Source organism: Gorilla gorilla, chromosome 3, assembly GCF_029281585.2.
Source record: "Gorilla gorilla gorilla isolate KB3781 chromosome 3, NHGRI_mGorGor1-v2.1_pri, whole genome shotgun sequence".
Classification (NCBI taxonomy): domain Eukaryota; kingdom Metazoa; phylum Chordata; class Mammalia; order Primates; family Hominidae; genus Gorilla; species Gorilla gorilla.
This window is the reverse complement of record NC_073227.2, coordinates 186,597,747-186,618,174: the sequence shown is the minus strand read 5'-3', so window position 1 is coordinate 186,618,174 and position 20,428 is coordinate 186,597,747. Positions and strand designations below refer to the sequence as shown.

Below are 20,428 nucleotides of genomic sequence, written 5' to 3'. Positions count from 1 at the left end.
ATTAACTTCTTCCTACAGGTGGAGGAACAGGGCTTAGAGAATCCACACAGACTAGAGGTGTTAAGCCACTTTCAAATCAAAGCAAAACTTTCCCAGTGGGGAGCCAAGTGGATTGAGAGCTAAGAAGTGGAAAATTTGGTATTATGACCTAGTGTTCCAGGTTTTCTCATCATAATTCAATTGTGGCAGACATTCGTGCCACTAATGGCTATCTCCTTCAGGGACATGGAAAGTTTATACTTCCCATCGCTTTCAAAGCTTGGCATGGCCATGTAACTTGTTTCAGCAACTATATGTCCATGGAAGTGATGTCACATCTTAGCAAAAGCGTTTAATTGATGGCGCAAGACTCTCTAGCCTTCCCTTCTCCAGCATATGTTGATATGCATCTGTCCCGGACCCGCAGAAAGAACTAAATGTTTGTTTTCTTGAGTCTCTGAGACATTGTAATTGCATATTACGGAGCCAGATCTAACCTATCGTGGCCAAAACATTTTGCACAGTCATGCTGCGTAAAGACTTTTCAGTCAATGACAGACCACATGTATGACAGTGGTCCCAAAAGCTTATAATACTGTATTTTTACTGTACCTTTTCTGTTTGTAGATATGTTTAGATACACAGCTTCTTATTATTGTGTTACAATTGCCTACAGTATTCAGTATAGTAACATGCTGAGCAGGTTTGCAGCTTAGGAGCACTAGGCTATACCAATTAGCGCAGGTGTGTATTACTTACACAAACCCATCTAGGTTTGTGTAAGTACGCTCTATGATGTTTGCATGATGAAACTGTCTAATGCAACGCAGTTCTCAGAAAGTATCCCCATCGTTAAGGGATGCATGACTGTATTTTAAACCTAACTGGGCCCCAATTCTATCACACACTTAAAATGCAGCCTTTTCTTTTAATTACTATAATATCAAAAATGTTTGATGGGTGCTTTGGTGCACTCAAAACAAATTCCCTGAATCCTTCTCTAATTACATTCCCTGCTACTTTTTATAACAAATCCATTTACCTCCATTTATTTTTAAGAGCCTTCCTCTTAGCACCAAATCTCAAAATAGCGATCTTTTATCTTTGTGCTGGCAGTCAATGACTGTTCCTGAATTTTCATTCTTTCTCTCTTACTATAATCTTTCTTCTCTTCTCCAGAACTTACACTTGGCTGTTCTGTAGCTACCAGATACTAACATTAAAAAGTTGCCGCTGCCACTATTCTGTCTAATAGTAGGTATTTTTTAAAGAGAGTACAACTGCAGCTGAGATCATACTGGTCCTTTATGCATCAGGATTCAAACTCAAACTCAAACTCATTTAGACCAAGGGAGGGACTTTACTGGATCACTGAGTTCAAGAAAGAGCTAAAGAATGAGAAGGTGTTTCACCATGTTGGCCAGGCTGGTCTCAAATTCCTGACCTCAAGTGATCTGCCCACCTCAACCTTCCAAAGTGCTGGGATTACAGGCATGAGCCACCGCACCCCAGAGGCTGAGGTTGCAGTGAGCCAAGATTGTGCCACTGCATTCCAGCCTGGATGACAGAGTGAAACTCCGTCTCAAAAAAAAAAAAAAAAAATGAATAAGAAAGTGACATGGACAGAGGGACAACTGTTCATCAGAAAACCTGGAACCAGTGAGAAAATCCTGTTTTATCCTCCTTCCAGTTTGATTCTATTTCTTTCTGTGTTCTAGCTTCATTCTTGAGACCTATAGACAATTGCTGTCACATGACAGTGGCAGCTCACACATTTCATATCTCATAGTCTCTCCACATGATAGATACTAATTCTTTTTCAATTACAGTATGAGGAATCCCAAAGGAGGTCTCAGGTTGGCTCAGTTTGGGTCAGATGTCTGTACTTCAACCAACCAATTAGGACGGAAAGGAAGATATCTTGCTGGCACTTGGGGCAGGTCTTCCTCTAGCCTCCAGGTGGCAGGGCTGGTCCCACCGATGGAAGGACAGCAAGGTGAATAGACAAAACTATAGATGCCCACTATAGACCTACCCCAAAATACTGATGTAGTTTAATCTGGTTTTAGTTCTTATAATTAAGATGTTGAGTATAGTAACTGTAGTATAATTTAATCAAGTAAGATTACAGTGAGGTTTTATACATCTATACTTCTGCTGTAACTGAAAATCTAATTTTTTAAATTATTATTATTTTTAGAGATAGGGTCTCTTTCTCTGTTGCCCAGGATGGAGTGCAGTGGCATGATTATAGTTCACTGTAACGTCAAACTACTGCTCAAGCGATTCTCTCACCTCAGCCTCCCAAGTAGCTAGGACGGCAGGATCATGCTACAACACCCAAGTGTGTTTTGTGTTTTTTTGTTTGTTTTGTTTTGTTTTTAGTTTTTATTTTTGAAGAGACAGGGCTTCACTATGGTGCCCAGGTTGGTCTTGATCTCCTGGCCTAAAGCAATCCTTATGCCTTGGCATCCCAAAGCACTGGTATTACAGGCATGAACCATGCTCGACCTTCTACTTTTATTTGAAGGTCAAACTGGCTTACAATTGCTTTTAAACTAAAAACTAACAGTGAAATCTGGAAACCATGATCCCAACTTTGCATGAAGAGTAAATGAAAAAAGCATAGATCTGAGACAAAAATGCTACTGATCCCACCTGCAGGTCAGCTCTATAGTCAGAGTGCTCTTAATCTCACCTTTTCTTCTGATCATCCTTCCTCTTCTACTTTAATCACTTCTGTATTTCAGTAGGTTGAAATGACCTCTTATTGCACATTGAAAATCACATTTTCAAGATGCTCCTCAATTCATATATGGATAAAAAAGGTATAGAAAAGGGAAATTCACTTGTCCTGCTCTTGTAGAAAAAAAAATAAGCATTCTCATTGAAATAATTTAAGAATAAAATATGAGAACACAAGAATTTCCTTGGTAGAGTCTTTATTTCATAAATTAGTTCCTAAAACTGTAGAAGTGTCTGGGTGAGCTTCTCTAGGGTACTGGGGATGATTTTCATTTGGTGGGAAGAGTTTCAAAAAGCAAATTTCTACATCTTTTAAAATCCTAACCTGTTTTCAGTACGCTACCATTTAAAAATATTATGCCTACCTGAAAATCAAAAGGTATCTATATATGAAAAAATAGGATGATCTTAGAATTTGTTGCCTAAGCTTGAACACTTTTGAGATTGAAAGGGGGGCATTATTAAAAATATGGCTGGACAGCAGAGTAAATTGAAACAGTTCTTCCCAAATCAAATCTTAAAATCACTCTACTTAGAAACAACAATTGATCAATTTGGCTTCCCATTATGCTCCATTTCCTACTCATATTGTAAAAGAAAAAAAAATCCTTTGCTTTTTTGAAAAATGGGGAACACTACAATTGACTTATTTTCCATGAAACATTCATGTGTAACTGGCAAATTTTAAAAAAGAAAGCTGATTATGTATACTGTCTTAAATCACAGAGATGCCATTTAGAATCTATAGTTTCCTAGCCCAGCTAGAGTCAGTAAGTCAGGCCGTAACACACTGTTACCATTTGGACTTGGCCAAAAGAAAACGAGGCCTTGAAAATCCTCAACCGTGGTGGACCACAGCCTCGCTCCTCTCCCATGGCTCTGGAGATTTCCAATGGGCTGAGGCCTCTCTGTCCAACAGCAGAGATGAAGCCATAAATCAGACTTTCCTTGGAATCATGGGGAGAGGACTGGGGCAGTTACTGGCTATGTTTGTTCTCCACAAAGGCCATTCTATCCCGACTTGTTCAGAGCAGTTACTTTCAGATTAAAACTGAAAGGAATGCATCAATTGAGTACTGCATACACTTAAAGTGTAAAAAGAAAAAAGCAAAAATTATTTTGAAGTAATTCTGTTTGCCAGAATTACTTAGGCTTTGAGCTTTTCTTTCAACCCATTTCCAATTTCTAGCATTATGTTGTCATTATTCAGTTATGATATAAAACAATATAGATATTGATACAAGGCATTACTGCAATGCACATTCTGACTGCTGTGTTCTGCCCATTAATTCCTGTACTTCTCTTACTCTCCAAAAACTATGAAATCTCTTAGTATTGGTCATCATTTAAATCCCTCATCGATATTGGAAAATCTCTCCTCTTTCTAAGTGTGCTTTCGTTCTGTGTTTCTCTCATAAGGTTTTCCCACTGCCTATTCATGGAAATACACATTTCATTTACACAACTATAAAGCACATTCTTTTAACTCCATGGCCTGCTTCCCATAATTCTAAGGCACTCAAATAGATATGTCAGATAGACATCTCATTCTCTTCCTAAATTGAAGGTAAGGAAAAGCAGGTGACATGCCAAGAGCCACATTAAAAAAAAAAAAAAGTCTCTGGTAACTGTGTTATTAAGGCCAATGGTCCAATTATACACTATTAAATTCCATGAGTGAGTAGGGATTAGTTCCTTTATTTACAAGGACCACCACAGTGCTGGATGAAGCCACTTAAAAGTGAATTCTGTCAACTTGTGAAGAGCAATTCTCTAGTACCATAAGTCTTTCAAAGTATGATTTATTGCCTCCAATAACACTTAAATATAGGCTGAAATCATTCAATCATTTTTTCACGGATTCAAATAAATTTGTCAGAAAGTTATAAATCATAGCCCAAGGATAGAGAGGGAAGCCTATGATATTCTGCACAGTATCCATTTGGGGTATGAATCAATCAATTGTGCTCATGATAAATTGAACAACTTACGTGCCTCACACTATTAAAAATAATTTTAGTGAATGAGTCACATAATTTCCTCAGTGGTATGCAATAGTCTTTTTTAAGCTTGTGAAATACGTTAAATGTTAAAAGAAGGAAAGGAACACATACCCACATGTATATATAGATATATATGTATACATCTTTATGTGTGGATACATGCATAAGCTACACATACATGTGTTCACACATATAAATAATGATAGAGAGACAGAGGGGGAGAATAGATATACGTGTATAGAATGAATTAATCACAGACAACAAACAGAGATGTTTAGAGTTAAAATAGTTATTTACCAATGTGGTGCAGTGTTTGGTGCATGCCAACTGAGTCAATGATCCTTTCTCTCCCATGAGCGCAGATCTCCACAGTGCTAAGTTTACGAATTCAGTTTTCTACAGTTGTAAAGACTAAATAGGATATTTCCAGTTCATCATTATGAGCTCCTAATTTTATGAAATGTAAAAGACTCATAGATACCCAAGGTATGCAATGGAAGTCATTTCTTCAAAAATAACAGGCATTAGGATTTAATTTTAGTTTTAAGGCCTTAGGGCTTTTAAGTGTTTAGAAAACTATTCAAATGATAATAAAACTGAGAGCACAGCTGCTTTTGACAGTTTATGTTTCTTCTAAGCATCACGACTAACTGTGACTAATCCCTCCAAATTAACTTAATTTTGTAGAATGAAGCATATCAAAATATTGAACAAAATCCTTCTTGCGAAGATGAGCCAGATTTGCACATTCACCCTTCTTGACTGTTGCAAAGTCACCTGGGGACACTTAACATTCCATAGTTCAACAACCCTGGCCATTTTTTACTTCTAGGGAGTAGTAAACTTTTACTTTCTTATTGGAATATTTTATACCTGAATATAGTTTATGTCCCAGTTTTTACTTTCTTATCTTACTAATAACTCACTTTTAGACAGAAATAAAGGAAGGGGACTTCAGTTGACAATAAGAAAAATGACTTAAGTGAACAACAAAGAAATAGATGCCAAAAAAGCCCTCTTCTTATTTTTGTTTTAAGTATTTATAATTTTTTCATTCTAATAATACCTTTGTATAATTTGGCGTGTTGGCTAGATGATTTTAAAATGGATGATAATTTATATTCTGAAGCATCCCATGCCCACATAGCAATGGGATTGGAAAATACTTTTGGGCCACTCTCAGCAATGATTGTGATTCTCTCATTCTCAACAATTTACTCTCAGCAGGTAAAATAAATTCTGAGTAGCAAAGAAGAAGGTCATAAATTTTCCATAATGTAATTATTATAATTGGGTTACCTACCTATGGAAAAATGCAAGTTCAAATGCACAACGTTCCAGATGCTGGATTGATAAAAGCCTGAAAATTAGTTTTTAATAAAAACTGTTTGTAATCTAGCCCAAGGTATGTCAACGAACCAAATGTGCATGACCGAAATTTGCAGGAAAATCTCTTGGAAAAGAATAACTCAATTTTTCTAAGTACTTTGCAAACATTTTATCTAAAAGTTTTATAATTTGAATCATTACAGAGGCCCCTCAACTGCCCCCCCCCGCAAAATTATAGCCAAAACTCAAGAACAAAAGTTAACTTTTTTTAGTTGCCAATGTTGAAATTACTTTTTCTGTTCCAACCTCCTTGTTATCTAAGTGGCTCCTGAGACCAACGTCTGAATGAATGCAGGGAAGTTTCCTTTGAATGTGAGATTACACTGGCCCAAAATAAAAACTTAATTTTTCCCTAGATCTTTTCCTAGGAATCATATTATTTCTTTGTATAATATGTTCAAACTCTGATGGTGTCTATTTCCGCCATCACATCATGGTATCCTAACCCCTTACTTCCCTGAGGTTCACAGTTAAGCTGCCCAGCAATTTGAGAATAGAGCCCATCTATAATCCACTGGATAACGAGCAACCCTCTGCTGAACACTGTGAAACTCCCACCAGTAATGAAATGCATGTTTTGCTAGCAAGTACTATCCAGCTTTAGAGAACATTTTCTTTTTTCAGTTTCCCATGCCATAAAAAACCAGGAGAAAAATATTTCTTTTTTTCTTTATTTTCCCCTTAGCTCAGAAACATAAATAGTGTTTCTAGATCTCTTGGATGTGCAGAGGAAATTTGGCCCCACTATTTAAAGATGGTGATCATGGTGTACTTAGGACTTTATTATTCAAATTATTTTATTTCTTGGCAGAACATTAGGTCAAAAAATAACCAGAGGCTTTAAAGAATAGGAACAAACAGCTGTTTAGGACTGTTTTCTGGTTTTTAACATCCTTACAAACATATCAAAAACCCTATATGGATCTTATAGAAATAAGTAAGAGTATTTTGAGTAAGCCTTTAAAGAACAATACGCTACAGACTGTTGTGTAAAGCAAAGGGGAAAAAAGTGTGAATGTTTTTGCATGTGTTTATTAAGAAGGCTGGGCAAATGTACTCATTCAATTAGGAGTCCCAGATATCCAAAAGCCTAGGAATCAAGGCACATCAGGATGGGTTAACAAGCACCATGGTTGAACATCCCCAGTTTTGGGTTTAGCATACCTGTAGTCATGATTGGGGGCACGTAAAGGGCACAAAAAATAAAAGCTGATAGGAGAATTATTCTGAAATAGAATTATCTTTTAGAAGCAAATCAACTTGACTGCTGACTTTGGTTGTAAAAAGAAAACCCTCAGCACATTGATAGGGTAGTTGACAATTGAGAAATTAATTAAATTTTACATCCTAACATAAATCTGGGTTTCCAACAGCGGCCCAAGAGGGAAGGTATTATGAGCAGGAATAGAGAGGACAGAGGGGTGCAGAGGAGGAAAGTTGGGGAGAAGCCAGCCCAGACAGAGCACAAGGGCAGGGGCCTGGGACCTGAGAAAAAAGAACATTAAGAGAGCAGTGCCTGGAAGAAGGAATGACTGGTGGAATCTTAGGAACCAAATGGTTAGTATTTAGTGTAAGATTTTGTAAAATAAGTTTTTTTTTTCTTCTTCTTAATGTTGGGCTAGGCTGTACGACTTAAACATCTAAGGAGATGATAACTGTTCTTCAGTGTAGCTCCCCCAACCTTGTTGAATGAGCTACAGATCATTCTTAATAAACCTATCACTAAAGTATATGAGTGGCATTTGAGGAAATAAAAAAGTGGCTGGATTCCATTGACCTGGAGAAGAACGGAGTCCCCAGTTGGTAGTGGAAAGGCTCAAGAAAAGTAGAAACTTGAATGGAAAAAGGAATTTAGAAGAAAAAGTGACCAGGAGAAAGTGCCACATATTTTGTGGGGACACGTTGGAACTTCAAGCCATTTTTATTTAAAGATCAAAGGACCATATGCCCTCCACAGGCTGAGACTAGAAGTCCAGGCAGTTGGCAGAGGGTCTACATATAAAGTAATCAGCATGGGTGGTGAGTCTGGTTAGCATTGAGTAAAGTCAAAGGAGAGCCTAGAGTGGGTGCATGGAGCCATTTTTCTGGAGCTAGTTTAGTAATGTTCACCTTAAGAGTGCAGTCACGTGTCACTTAATGGCGGTGATACTTTTCTGTAAATGTGTTGTTAGGTGATTTCATCATAGAGTGCACATGCACAAACCTAGATGGTATAGCTTACTACACACTCAGGCTGTATGGTATAGCCTATTGCTCCCAGGCTACAAACCTGTGCAGCATGGTACTGTTTTGAATACTATGGGTAACTGTAACACAATGGTATTTGTGTACCTAAATACATCTAAACATAGAAAAGGCACAGTGAAAATGTAGTGAAACTCCACCTCTACTAAAAATACAAACAAATTAGCCAGGCATGGTGGCAGGCACCTGTAATCCCAGCTACTTGGGAGTCTGAGGCAGGAGAATCGCTTGAACCCAGAAGGCAGAGGTTGCAGTGAGCCGAGATCGTGCCACTGCACTATGGCCTGGGCAACAAGAGCGACACTCCATCTCAAAAAATGTATACATAGTATAAAAGATAAAAAATGCTACGCCTATGTAGGGCACTAACCATGAACAGAGCTTGCAGGACTGGAAGTTGCTCTGGGTGAGTCAGTGAGTGAGTGATGAGTGAATGTGAAGGCCTAGGACATTGCTGTATACTACTGCAGCCTTTATAAACTCTGCACACTTAGGCTACACTAAATTTATTTTTAAAAACTTATCTTTCCTCATTAATAAATTAACCATAGCTTACCATGAACTTTTTACTTTATAAGCTTTTTAATTTCCTAAAACTTTTTGCCTCTTTTGTAATACCATTTAGCTTAAAACACAAACACATTGTACAGCTGTACAAAAATAATTTTTTTTACATTCTTATTCTATAAGCTTTTTTCCTATTTTTAATTTTCTAATATTTTTTACTTTTTAAATGTGCTTTGTTAAAAACAAAGACACAAATGCACTCATTAGCCTAGGCCTACACAGGGTGAGGATCATCAATATCACTGTCTTCCACCTCCACTTCTTGTCCCATTGGAAGGTCTTTAGGGACAATAACATGCATGGTGCTATCATCTCCTATGATAACGGTGCCTTCTTCTGGAATACTTCCTGAAGGACCTGAGGCTGTTTTACAGTTAATTTTTTTTTAATTTTATTATTATTATACTTTAAGTTCTAAGGTACATGTGCACAACGTGCAGGTTTGTTGCATATGTATACATGTGCCATGTTGGTGTGCTGCACCCATTAACTTGTCATTTAGCACTAGGTATATCTCCAAATGCTATCCCTCCTCCCTCCCCCCACCCCGCAGCAGGCCCTGGTGTGTGTCCATGTGTTCTCATTGTTCCTGTTCATGTTCCTGTTCATGTTCTCATGTCCATGTGTTCCCCTTCCTGTGTCCATGTGTTCTCATTGTTCAATTCCCACCTGTGAGTGAGAACATGTGGTGTTTGGTTTTTTGTCCTTGCAATAGTTTGCTGAGAATGATGGTTTCCAACTTCATCCATGTCCCTACAAAGGACATGAACTCATCATTTTTTATGGCTGCATACTATTCCATGGTGTATATGTGCCACAATTTCTTAATCCAGTCTATCATTGTTGGACATTCGGGCTGGTTCCAAGTCTTTGCTATTGTGAATAGTGCCTATAAGTAGGAGGAGTACACTCTAAAAGAACAATGAAAGTGTAGTATAGTAAATACATAAACCAGTAACATATTCATTTATTATCAAGTATTATGTACTGTATACATAATTTTATATGCGACCCTTTTATATGACTGGCAGCGTAGTAGGTTTGTTTACACCAGTGTCACCACAAACACATGAGTAATAAGTTGCACTAAGATACAACAATGGCTTTGCTGTCATTAGGTGATACGAATTTTTCAGCTCCCTTATAATAGATGGGACCACTGTTGTATATGTGCTCTCTTGTTGACCGAAATGTCATTATGCAGGGTGTGACTGTATACAGCTACCTCTTCCCTCAGCCCACTTCCAGATAAAAATAAACTCTAAAAGAGCAGCAGGGTCATCTCTAGCAAAATAGAAAATGAATGATCATCTAGGACCCCCACACCCCGTAATCACCTAATTTTGACAAATAATCTAGAAGGCAACATCTCTAAAATCCTTCAGGATACTAGACTGATAATAAACCAGACCCATCAGTTAATTAATAGAGAAGCAATGTTTCTGGCTTATATTTTAAAAAATTGGATATAGCAAAATATGTTATTTACTACAGATATATACCCTCTGCCTACAAGAACTTGAAAATGAGAGAAATAATAGTGTCCTATGGACAATAAGTCTTGAGTTTAAACCATCACGATTTAAAGTGAAAATAGTGTAAAAATCATATTTAAATGCAATAACATATCTAAAGAAAGAAAATAGTAGCCATAAAGCAAAAAAAGAAAAAAAAAGAGATTTTGAAAGACAAAAATAGTGAGTACTTACTGAAGCATTATGCAATGGAATGCTGCATTTCCTTAAGGTCTCGACCCGTTGAGTCAGTGGGCATGAGGTGCATTTGGTTGAGGTGCCCTTAGTTGACATCTTGAAATACTCAAATCATGAGCCTCACTCCACCATTGCTCACCAAGCAAACTCCTTTTTATGTAGCTTACCTATAAGGAGATAAATACTGATCAGATGTAAACAATACATTGTACATTTGATGTTTTTATGTGCTGCTGTAGGTTAACAAATTGGCCATTCTGATTTACATGTCAGGGTTTTGAGCTTGCAGTTTAAATCTTTTTCTAAGAGGAAAAAAAAACTTTTAGGGTGTTAGAAAACCAGGCCACTGAGTCTAGAAGGCTGGAGGTCAAGGTCTGGATCATTACAAATTACCCAGGTAACCCCACCCCACAAGGCATCTATGGAATAGTCAGAGTGGCTTTTTTGGTGCTACCCTGACTGTGCAAAGGTCTACCTTGAAATTCAACAGAAAAATATCTCACTAATGTTCATTATTCTCTTAATATATAATGACTCAAACTACTACTATCAAATACACTTGGCCTAAAATAAAGAATAGGAAAATAATGAACCAACTGTATTGAGTTTCACTCAATAAGTATGTTATTAAAGACAACAGAAACTGAGTAGCTAGATTAAGAACTAAAATATACTTTAAAAGAATAAAACACCCTGCAACTCTTAATTTACCACTGTAGTCCGAAAACTAATATATCTACATCTGTTATTAAGGTAGAATTTCGCTAATTGTAATCTAATGTAGTAACTTTAGGTTCTCTTTTTTTTTTTAAATATGTTATTCTCAAAGATCTAGGTGGCATCATTGCGATTTTTTTTTTATTACTTCCCATGTACAGAAAAACTTTGCTATCTGGGAATAACATTATTTTTGGCTTGGACCTTCTGTGGAGAATTGTAATGACACATGCAGCTGTTGAAATGTAAATGAGAAATAGGTTAACCACATATGGAAACTACACTTTTTATTCCACCTCTATGCTCCTTTCTCTTAGTTTAATAAGCCATACTCAACTTCTGCTTAACAGAGAACACCACTAAGTACTGTCTAGGAATTTAGCTTAATTTTTTAGATTTCATATTAATTATACCATTTTCACAGAGACAGAATTTGAAAAGATCAAATAATTAAGCTAAAATATACATTAAATGTATATTAAATGAAAAGATCAAATAATTAAGCTAAAATGTATATTAACTGATAGTCCTTTGAAGCACATCTAAAACACCTTTTATTTCCCTGTCTGGAGAAGTAAAGGGTTTTCTGTGTGTAAAGTGATGTGATGTGTATTCATAAGTAGAGCCCATGTTACATACTGACTCGCAGAATCGAGACAATAGTGATATGGCTTTGAGACCAGAACCCACAGAATCTAGCATATCAGAGTAAAAAGCAGCTTACAAAGTTTTCTTTTTTAATTTTGAAAGCACTTATTAATTCACCTGTTTAATAAATATGTATTGAACATCTTCAATGTGTTAGGCCTTATTTTGGTGCTGCGATACCTAAACTCTGTGTTGCCGTAGATTACGTTCTAGTGTGAGAGATAGACCCTCAACAAGATCAGTTAAAATGAGTTGTCTATTAGACAGTGATAAATGCTAAGGGCGGGGGGGGGGGGGGGGGGGGGTGTGTGGAGAAAAAAACAAAAAACATAAAAACAAAGCAGGGAAGAGCTGTTTTTCTGGTGGATTTTGCGATTTTAGATAGTGCAGCCAAGAAAAACTTTACTTGACTCAAAGCCTGAAGGACATTGGTTAAAAACCAGCAAAGAAGTGGAGAAGAAACCACATGGATTTGGGGAGCGTCACTGTCACAGAGAACAAGGCCAGAGGTGCTGAGTGAGGAGGAAGCATGTTAAGGATGACGCACGCCAGGTGCAATGGCTCACGCCTATAATCCCAGCACTTTGAGAGGCTGAGGTGGGTGGATCACGAGGTCAGGAGTTTGAGACCAGACAAGCCTGGCCAATATGGTGAAACCCCGTCTCCACTAAAAAAAAAAAAAATACAAAAATTAGCCGAGTATGGTGGTGCACGCCTATAGTCCCAGCTACGTGGGAGGCTGAGGCAGAAGAATCTCTTGAACCCGGGAGGCGGAGCTTTCAGTGAGCCAAGATCGCGCCACTGCACTCCAGCCTGGGTGACAGAGCGAGACTCCATCTCAAAAAAAAAAAAAAAAAAAAGTATGACACACAAGTACATGTGGCTGGAGCAGGGTGGAGAAAGGGAGATTAGGAGGAGTTGTGGTGAGAGAGGAAACAGGCCAGGGTGGGAAGAAGGTTCTGTAGGGCCTTGTGCGTCATAAAAAGGACTTTCGGCTTTTACTCTGAGTGACATGAGAGCCATTGATGACTTTTGAGCATAGGCATGCCACGATCTGAATCACTTTTTAAGAGGATTACTCTGAGGCTGGGCGTGATGGCTCATGCCTGTAATCCCAGCACTTTGGGAGGCCGAGGCGGGCGGATCACGAGGTCAGGAGATGAAGACCATCCTGGCTAACACGGTGAAACTCCGTCTCCACTAAAAATACAAAAAATTAGCCGGGCAAGGTGGCGGGTGCCTGTAGTCCCAGCTACCTGGGAGGCTGAGGCAGGAGAACGGCGTGAACCCGGGAGGCGGAGCTTGCAGTGAGCCGAGATCGCACCACTGCACTCCAGCCTGGGCGACAGAGCGAGACTCCGTCTCAAAAAAAAAAAAAAAAAAAAAAAAAAAAGAGGATTACTCTGGCTGCTGTGTCAGGAAGAAAACGAAGAATCAAGAGAGTCACTGATTGAAAAATGCTGCTATTTGGAAAGCAGCTCATAAAATAGCTGTTAACCAATTGAAGAAAAAGAACTGTTTTTGAGTACCAAGAAGTTTCAATGACAAACAAACAAAAAAAAGATAATCAAACATTTCTCCCTCATACGCATGCCGCGTATAGAGCAAACAAGGATTCTTAATCTGCATTTTAATGATTGTATCCAATTTAAATACCTACTTTAATGCACATATAGTAGTACTTTCTCTTTCAGAACATGCCGTGACCTTATGAGATAAAATAATATTTAAAATGTTTATTATGCCTTCTTTCCAAGTATGATATTATCACTAATTCTGAGAATGATTTCATAAACCTTTTGGCTAGAATGTAATTTGTATGTGGTTTTAATATAAGAACTAAAAATTTGAATCTATCTTTAGTCTTCATTTTGGTGACAATACTCTTTTTTTGTTACTTTTTTTTCTCATTATGAAAACAACTGATTTGTCAGATTTTACTGCGTAATTATGAGAACAACATAAAACCTTCTATGGTTTCCTTTCACTATTTGAAAAAGTTCTGTAACACACAACACACTAAGGACAAGGTTCAAATGGCCCACAGGGCTAATAAAATTTGGTTTTTAAACGTTCATCAACCTGTCTCTGACTCAAGCTTTTGCTTTCTGATTATTCTCATAAATTCATCATACTTACATTTCCACTTGTCCCTGTAGCAAAATATTCATATTGCATAAGCAAACTGAAATCTTCTTTATTCTTAGTACTTAAAAAACTATTTTGTATTTAGCATTTGTACTAATATTTTACTATTATTTTAATGTTTTGGTGAACTGTATTTTGAGTCCTTGATCCACTTTGCGAATTTGGAATATATACAGCACTATGATCACAGCAACAACAAAAATAGGATTACCAGTAAGCAAAAACAATAATACAGAAATATGTGAACATAAATTATTTAGACAAATTAATAACAGCTTGTAGCACATATACAATCCTTGAAAACATAATTATTCAGAACATAAAGACATTTCTGCAAAAAATCATTATTATTCTTATACTTCGAATTTAAGAAATGTATGTGAGAAAACATTTCAGTCTAAAATGACTAAAACACCTATGAACCACCCATAGATCATCAGGGGCCATGAGTGTTCCATGGACTATGCTTTGAGAAACTGCCCTAGGGGGTTATTGCCCTAGGTCATTGCCAGAGCTTAGGGATGGAGAAGCTCTCAGGACAGTAAGACATCTCATTTCAACAAGGGGATTTGGCTTTCATCTAATTTACATATTGGGCTTCTGAGGAAAATTTTTACTTCAAAAAATGTTTCTGCCAATTTGAAAAACAGAAACTTTAAGAAGCATAACCACTAAGTTGTTCTAGAAGCAGAAATGTGAAACAATCAAAGACAAGTTATTTGAAGAGAACAATATCATACCAGCAGCTACAGGCACAGCTAGAATAAGAACCTAAGGTCCCCTAACATAAGACAGTGGTTTTTTCACGGTATCATGTTCTCCTCTTTATACAAAAGGAAGGAAATCAGGATAGGAGCCTCTTAAAGCAAAAAACTATTAAAACTGTGCAAAGAAGGCCTAAAGGAAATGCCTAAAGTAAATAACATGTCCAGTAAAACTTCTGGCATAGGCAAGATAAAGAGAAGAGAAATATACAGAATAATCTTTATGCTACTTCATGCTCTAAGAAAACAAAACAAAACAAATATTAACAAAATTTCTCATGTTATACTGTTTCAGGACTTAAAACCAAAAACGGATCGGCAGATTTTGGCATACCAAATTGATTGTTCAGTAAAATTAGTGGATCTACCATCTCGTCTGCCCAAATTTTTTGCTATTATTGAAGTTCTTTCTGTGGAAGACTTAGAATTCACTTGTCAGAGTTCCATTCTCTGATCATACCATTTCCCAGCCAGAACTACACTAAAAAACAAGCATCAACTGCTGACCTTTCAAATTCATCACTCTTTGAAACTCCAATCACAGAAAAATACTTAGGAAAATGTGCCTCTTTCATCTCTGTGTGGTGGATACTGAGTTCTTCCTACAGAAGCTGGCAACCCCGGTTCCTTTTCTCACTTGTGAGAAATGCTTTGAAAAAACCATGTCCAGCCAAAGTTCTCAGCCTTCTATTTCCTTCTTTACTTAAAATGAGGAAATGATTTGTAGAAAGGGGAAAAAAAACAATAATAGGATTCATTTATCGTCTACTTAGCTGGTCTGAATTATCTCCTAATCCACATCTTTGCTGACTCTAGGAACTCAAGTCCGTTCTCAGCACTTGAAAAAGGCACCTATTTTGCAAATTTTTGTTCTTATACCCAACCTGGGAGTTGGTAAAACATAAATGCTAAACTTTCTTCAACATACGCTAGATGCCTAGGTTAAAGTTACTATATATATATAATAGAAGGCCAAGGAATGGACAAAAATCAACATTCTGTATGTGTGCACACACGTGGGTAAGCTCAAATATATACATTCAAGACTTCGCAATGCTTCATATTATTTGTTTTCGCATCAAATTACTTCTGTATGCATAGTTATCTGAGCTAACACTGAAGTGCCTTTGCACTCCCCAAGTAACCACAGATTAGTAAAAGCTAACATTTATCGAGCACTCACCAGGTACCAGTGGTTTTGCTGGGCATTTCATGTGCCTTGTCTCATTTAATCCTCACCTCATATGAGGTGGACACACTTTACAAATGCTCTACCTGGGACTTCGTAAGTTAAATTAATTTCCTGAGGTCACATAGCCAGTGATGAAAGTACAGAGCCTGTTCAAATCTAGGCCTAACTAGGTAGCTCCTAAACTGGACCACACTCTCTCCATAAAATGTAAGGCTGCTACAAGGATATTACTCATTAAATCGCAGTTTCCCCTTTCTGAGGACTCCTGGGAGAGGCCACTGTCAGTTTCAGTACCAAGAATAATTGGGCTTCTCCTGAGCAAATGATTCCTTTTACCCTTATATTGCTTACTAAAAGTGTAAATGAAATTCATGACCCCCTTTCAGCAGGGAAGAAACCTTAAGCATTTACCTAGCAGCATATTCCTAACTTCATGATTTTATTCCTATTCTCATTCTGTGAGCCCATTTTCTTTATTCATGTAATTTGGTTTTCATTTAATCTTGTCTTATTTTCTGTATCCATATAAGCCATCTTAACGGTTCTCTAGCGCTAAAAGGAGATAAATGTACGAAAGAATAAGCAAAACTGCATGATAAGAGTTTAGAAATGTGAAAGATATTCCAGAAAAGACATCACCCTATGGTGAAAAATTGTTTCAGATAACTCGCATGGTGGTTAAATCACAAGTGTCAAAGTGATAACTTATTCCGAGAGACTGACCTATGACATTGCTGATGTGATGCTTTTCTCAGACAGTAGGATTTTGGTTTTTCACTAAAGAGCTTTATCATATCAGCAACAAGTTGGAAATATCGACTTTAACTTTTCTTCTAAAGTTGTCTGGAAAGCATAAAAATAGAGATCGGTGGTGGGGATTTGGGTAGCTGATAAGAGAACATGTTACTGCTACTATTTTCTGATTTTCTTCTTTCAGTTCATAAAACAGATAAATAATGTATGTTTCTTTTTTCTCTTCTAAAACTTTATATTACAGTGTATTTTTTAGCTAGACATGTAGTTGAATACAGGCATTACCTTTCTCTTTAAAAAAATTGCAGAAAACCCCAGAATAAAGATGAAAGAAGCTCTATTTTCTTTCCTTTTTCCTTCAGTAGTCCCTGGCAAATGAGAAGAAAGAAGGATTTCTCCTGTGTAAAAACAACTGATGTACTGGTGTATTCAATAAAAATATATATAATCATTTGATATTTTAAATATTCAATATAATATGAACTCACTTTAATTGTCAATATTCATATTACAACAAGACAACACAAATTACCAGTGATTACAGGCTTGTCTTCCATATACACCACAGTACTATTATTAAAATCGTGACACGATAATATATCTGTATGAACCAGTACAGAAATAAACTCCATAATTTACCAGATTTTTCCCTCTTTACTATATTTATTATATTTCTAAAAATAGGTGAAATCACAAAATTGTAATGTTCCATCTTTTTGACAATCACAATTAATATCTTCTCTGTAATTTTAATTTATAAAAAGTTGGCATTTTAATGTAGTTGAACAATATATTCTGTCCATCACAACAGTGGGGTTTCTCACTCTATATCCCCTATAAAGAACTCATCCTACTTGTGTTAAAGAATATGAACGTAATTTTTATTTTTTTAATTATAAATTTTTCTGTGGTTGGATTATGACATGCCCATGGAAAACTTTATAGTTAAAACGCATTTACAAGAACAATAAAAGAGTCCTGAGGTGTGCTATCAGCCTTTGGTTCAGTACAGTGCTTTCTTGGGGTAGTTTGTATCTGGATTCTCCACCTTAATTCCCATCAAATTAAATGTTTTAGCTGAGGCTATTTTGAGAAAATGTAAAACAAAGAAAACATGTGTAAGGATTCCCTGACAGTTTAATTATCCAAGTTCTCCCAAATCCTTGAAATGAAAGTTAATTGCCATAGACCTTACCATCATTTCACTTTTTCTATCAGGACTAATCGATCCTAAGATCCCTGTAAAAAGGAGAAAACTTAGACAGCCCAGATTAAATTGGTCCACTGGAGTACGTATTGAAGAGCCATGTCGAAATTCAGCCTCTTAAAACACACCCTCTTGAAACCTGCTCTGTAGTCATTCATTTCTAAACTCCCCTTCCTTAAAGATTGACTTACTTTCTTTACTGGGGATCTTGGATGAGAAACTTCTCTGGAGAGAATTCAAGTCTGGGCAGTATGGCTGGCATGGGCCTGTGGAGAGATTACTTCAGTGACCACTGAAACAAACACCACCTGTGAGCTAGCACACGGCAGTTGTTTAATGAAGCACAGCATCACATGCAGAGCAATTTCTGATGGGAAATGAAGATCCCACTGGAAATTGCTAGGGGCATTAGACAAGCAAAATGTAATTATCTGAACTGAAATCCAGCTGACATCTCTGACAACAAATACCAGGGGATCTTTAAGGATCAGATGCTCCATTTTAAGTCAGTGCCTCTGGCTTCAGTGTTCTCTGCTCCCGCTTCGTCCCCCCAAGGAGGAGAGAACACCTCACACTGAGTCACCAGCATGTATTTTGTCTGCCAATTCTTTCTGCTAGCAGAGAGGAGGTCGGGCTTACACTAACAGAGTAATTGAGACACGTATCCAAATATTTTAGGCCAAATGAATTTTGATTCTTTCCAAATTAAAAGAATCATATAATATTTATAGAAACTAGAATTCTGCCTTGCCCACTTTCCTATCCCAGACAGAGCCAGTTTCCCTTGCCTTTTTAAAGTAGACACTTGGAGATAGGGTATCTTGGATTGGCCCTCTGTGGTGCCCAATGAAGACGTTCATTTAAATTGTGTCTTTTGTAAATGAAACTTTTAGGAAAGAACTCTTGGACCTTTCAGCCATGGACGTTGTTGTTGTTGTTGTTGTTGTTGTTGTTGTTGTTGTTGTTGTTGTTTTTAAGACAGAAACTAAGCGAATAGATTAAAACCAGGATATGATCTGAGCTGTGCCAATGTTTGGTCTTGGGATTCTAAGTACCTCAAGTGAGATTAGAGACCACAATCACAAAGAGGGGCTTTTTGCCTTAAGAAAAAAAAATGAAAACTTTGAAAGTTTTCAAGAATATTAAGAATTAGAGCTAGAAAAGATGTCGTTGTTCAATTATCTTTTAATGGTGAAGGCGTAGTTCTTCTAGTATATGTATCATGGATGTTCTCCATTTTAATTTTTAATATTTCAGTTCACATTAGCTGAAGTGCCTTCCCTTGAGAGGATTTTTATAATCTGTCTTAGCTGTTAGAAAATTGTTGCTGGTACTTTACTTAGCTCAATTTTTCCTCTGTTTAGGTTCATGCTATTAGTCTTAATTACATTCTACTGGACTTCTCTAAATAGTTCTTGCCTTTCCTCCTTGATTTATTTACCTCATCATAGGAAAAATACTGTTTACTTCCTGAACAAATGTATCGTTGCCTCTGTCAACATTTTATTTGCTTTGAGTCCTCTCCTCATTGCCCCTTTAAAAAGAGTGAGTTTTGGTCCTGTTTTGTGCGATTATCTGGCATAATGATTAACACCAGTGAACTGGTTTGAATGATGATGTATATAGTTACCATAAGTGTAAAACACTGATGGGGTTGGTAACTTCCTTTAAAAAAAATTACAATCTCAGATAATGTACATGAGGAATTCACTCTCACCATTACGTAGAAAGGTTGTGAAACTGAATGTAGGGATTGCCTTTTTCACGCTCTACTTCTCCACGTGCTAACATATTCAGTCTTAATTGTGTAATTATTTGTTTAATATCTGCTCTCCTCTTTAGACTGAAGCTTCATGAGAGCAGGGCCATATTTCTCTACTTTTTCTCAGAATCTTTAAAACCCTGCACAGTGACCGTTACATCATAACATGATTAACAAGTATTTGTTGAGCAAAGAAATAAACGAAGTTGGATCTCAGAAACTCACAGAGCCTTGTGTAGCCTGTCATCTCCTTTATCTTCTCTATATTACTCCAGTCCTTTCACCACCTCTACCTTTTAGTTTGGTTTTATAAGATTATTTGTTCTCTGACTCATATTTATGGAAATATAGCTGATTACCAACAAATACTATTTCTACTTCCCTGAGCTCCTGAAATTAATCACAAAGGAATTTGTGGTTTTGGATTAATATTTGTCAACTATTCAAAATAATGAACTCATCTAAAAAAACCTAGGTCCTCTTAGCAAAATTGACCTTATTTAAAATGATTAAGCCACCCATTCACATTACAGAATTCTAGATTTTATTCTTTGCCAAATTCCAAAAGGCCTTGCACTTACATTTTTATTTTTATTTT

General features: G+C 36.9%; 1 long non-coding RNA gene across 1 annotated transcript in view; it reads right to left on the bottom strand.

The window, feature by feature from the left end:
- LOC109026533 (uncharacterized) overlaps positions 1–18,374 on the bottom strand; it is a 78,366-nt gene extending 59,992 nt beyond the window's left edge. The window contains exons 1-3 of the long non-coding RNA XR_002005540.4: positions 18,260–18,374; positions 17,147–17,229; positions 10,637–10,806 (exon numbers count right to left, since the gene is read on the bottom strand). This is a non-coding gene — a long non-coding RNA (uncharacterized lncRNA). The remainder of the gene's footprint in view (positions 1–10,636; positions 10,807–17,146; positions 17,230–18,259) is intronic.
- Positions 18,375–20,428: the final 2,054 nt, after the last annotated feature.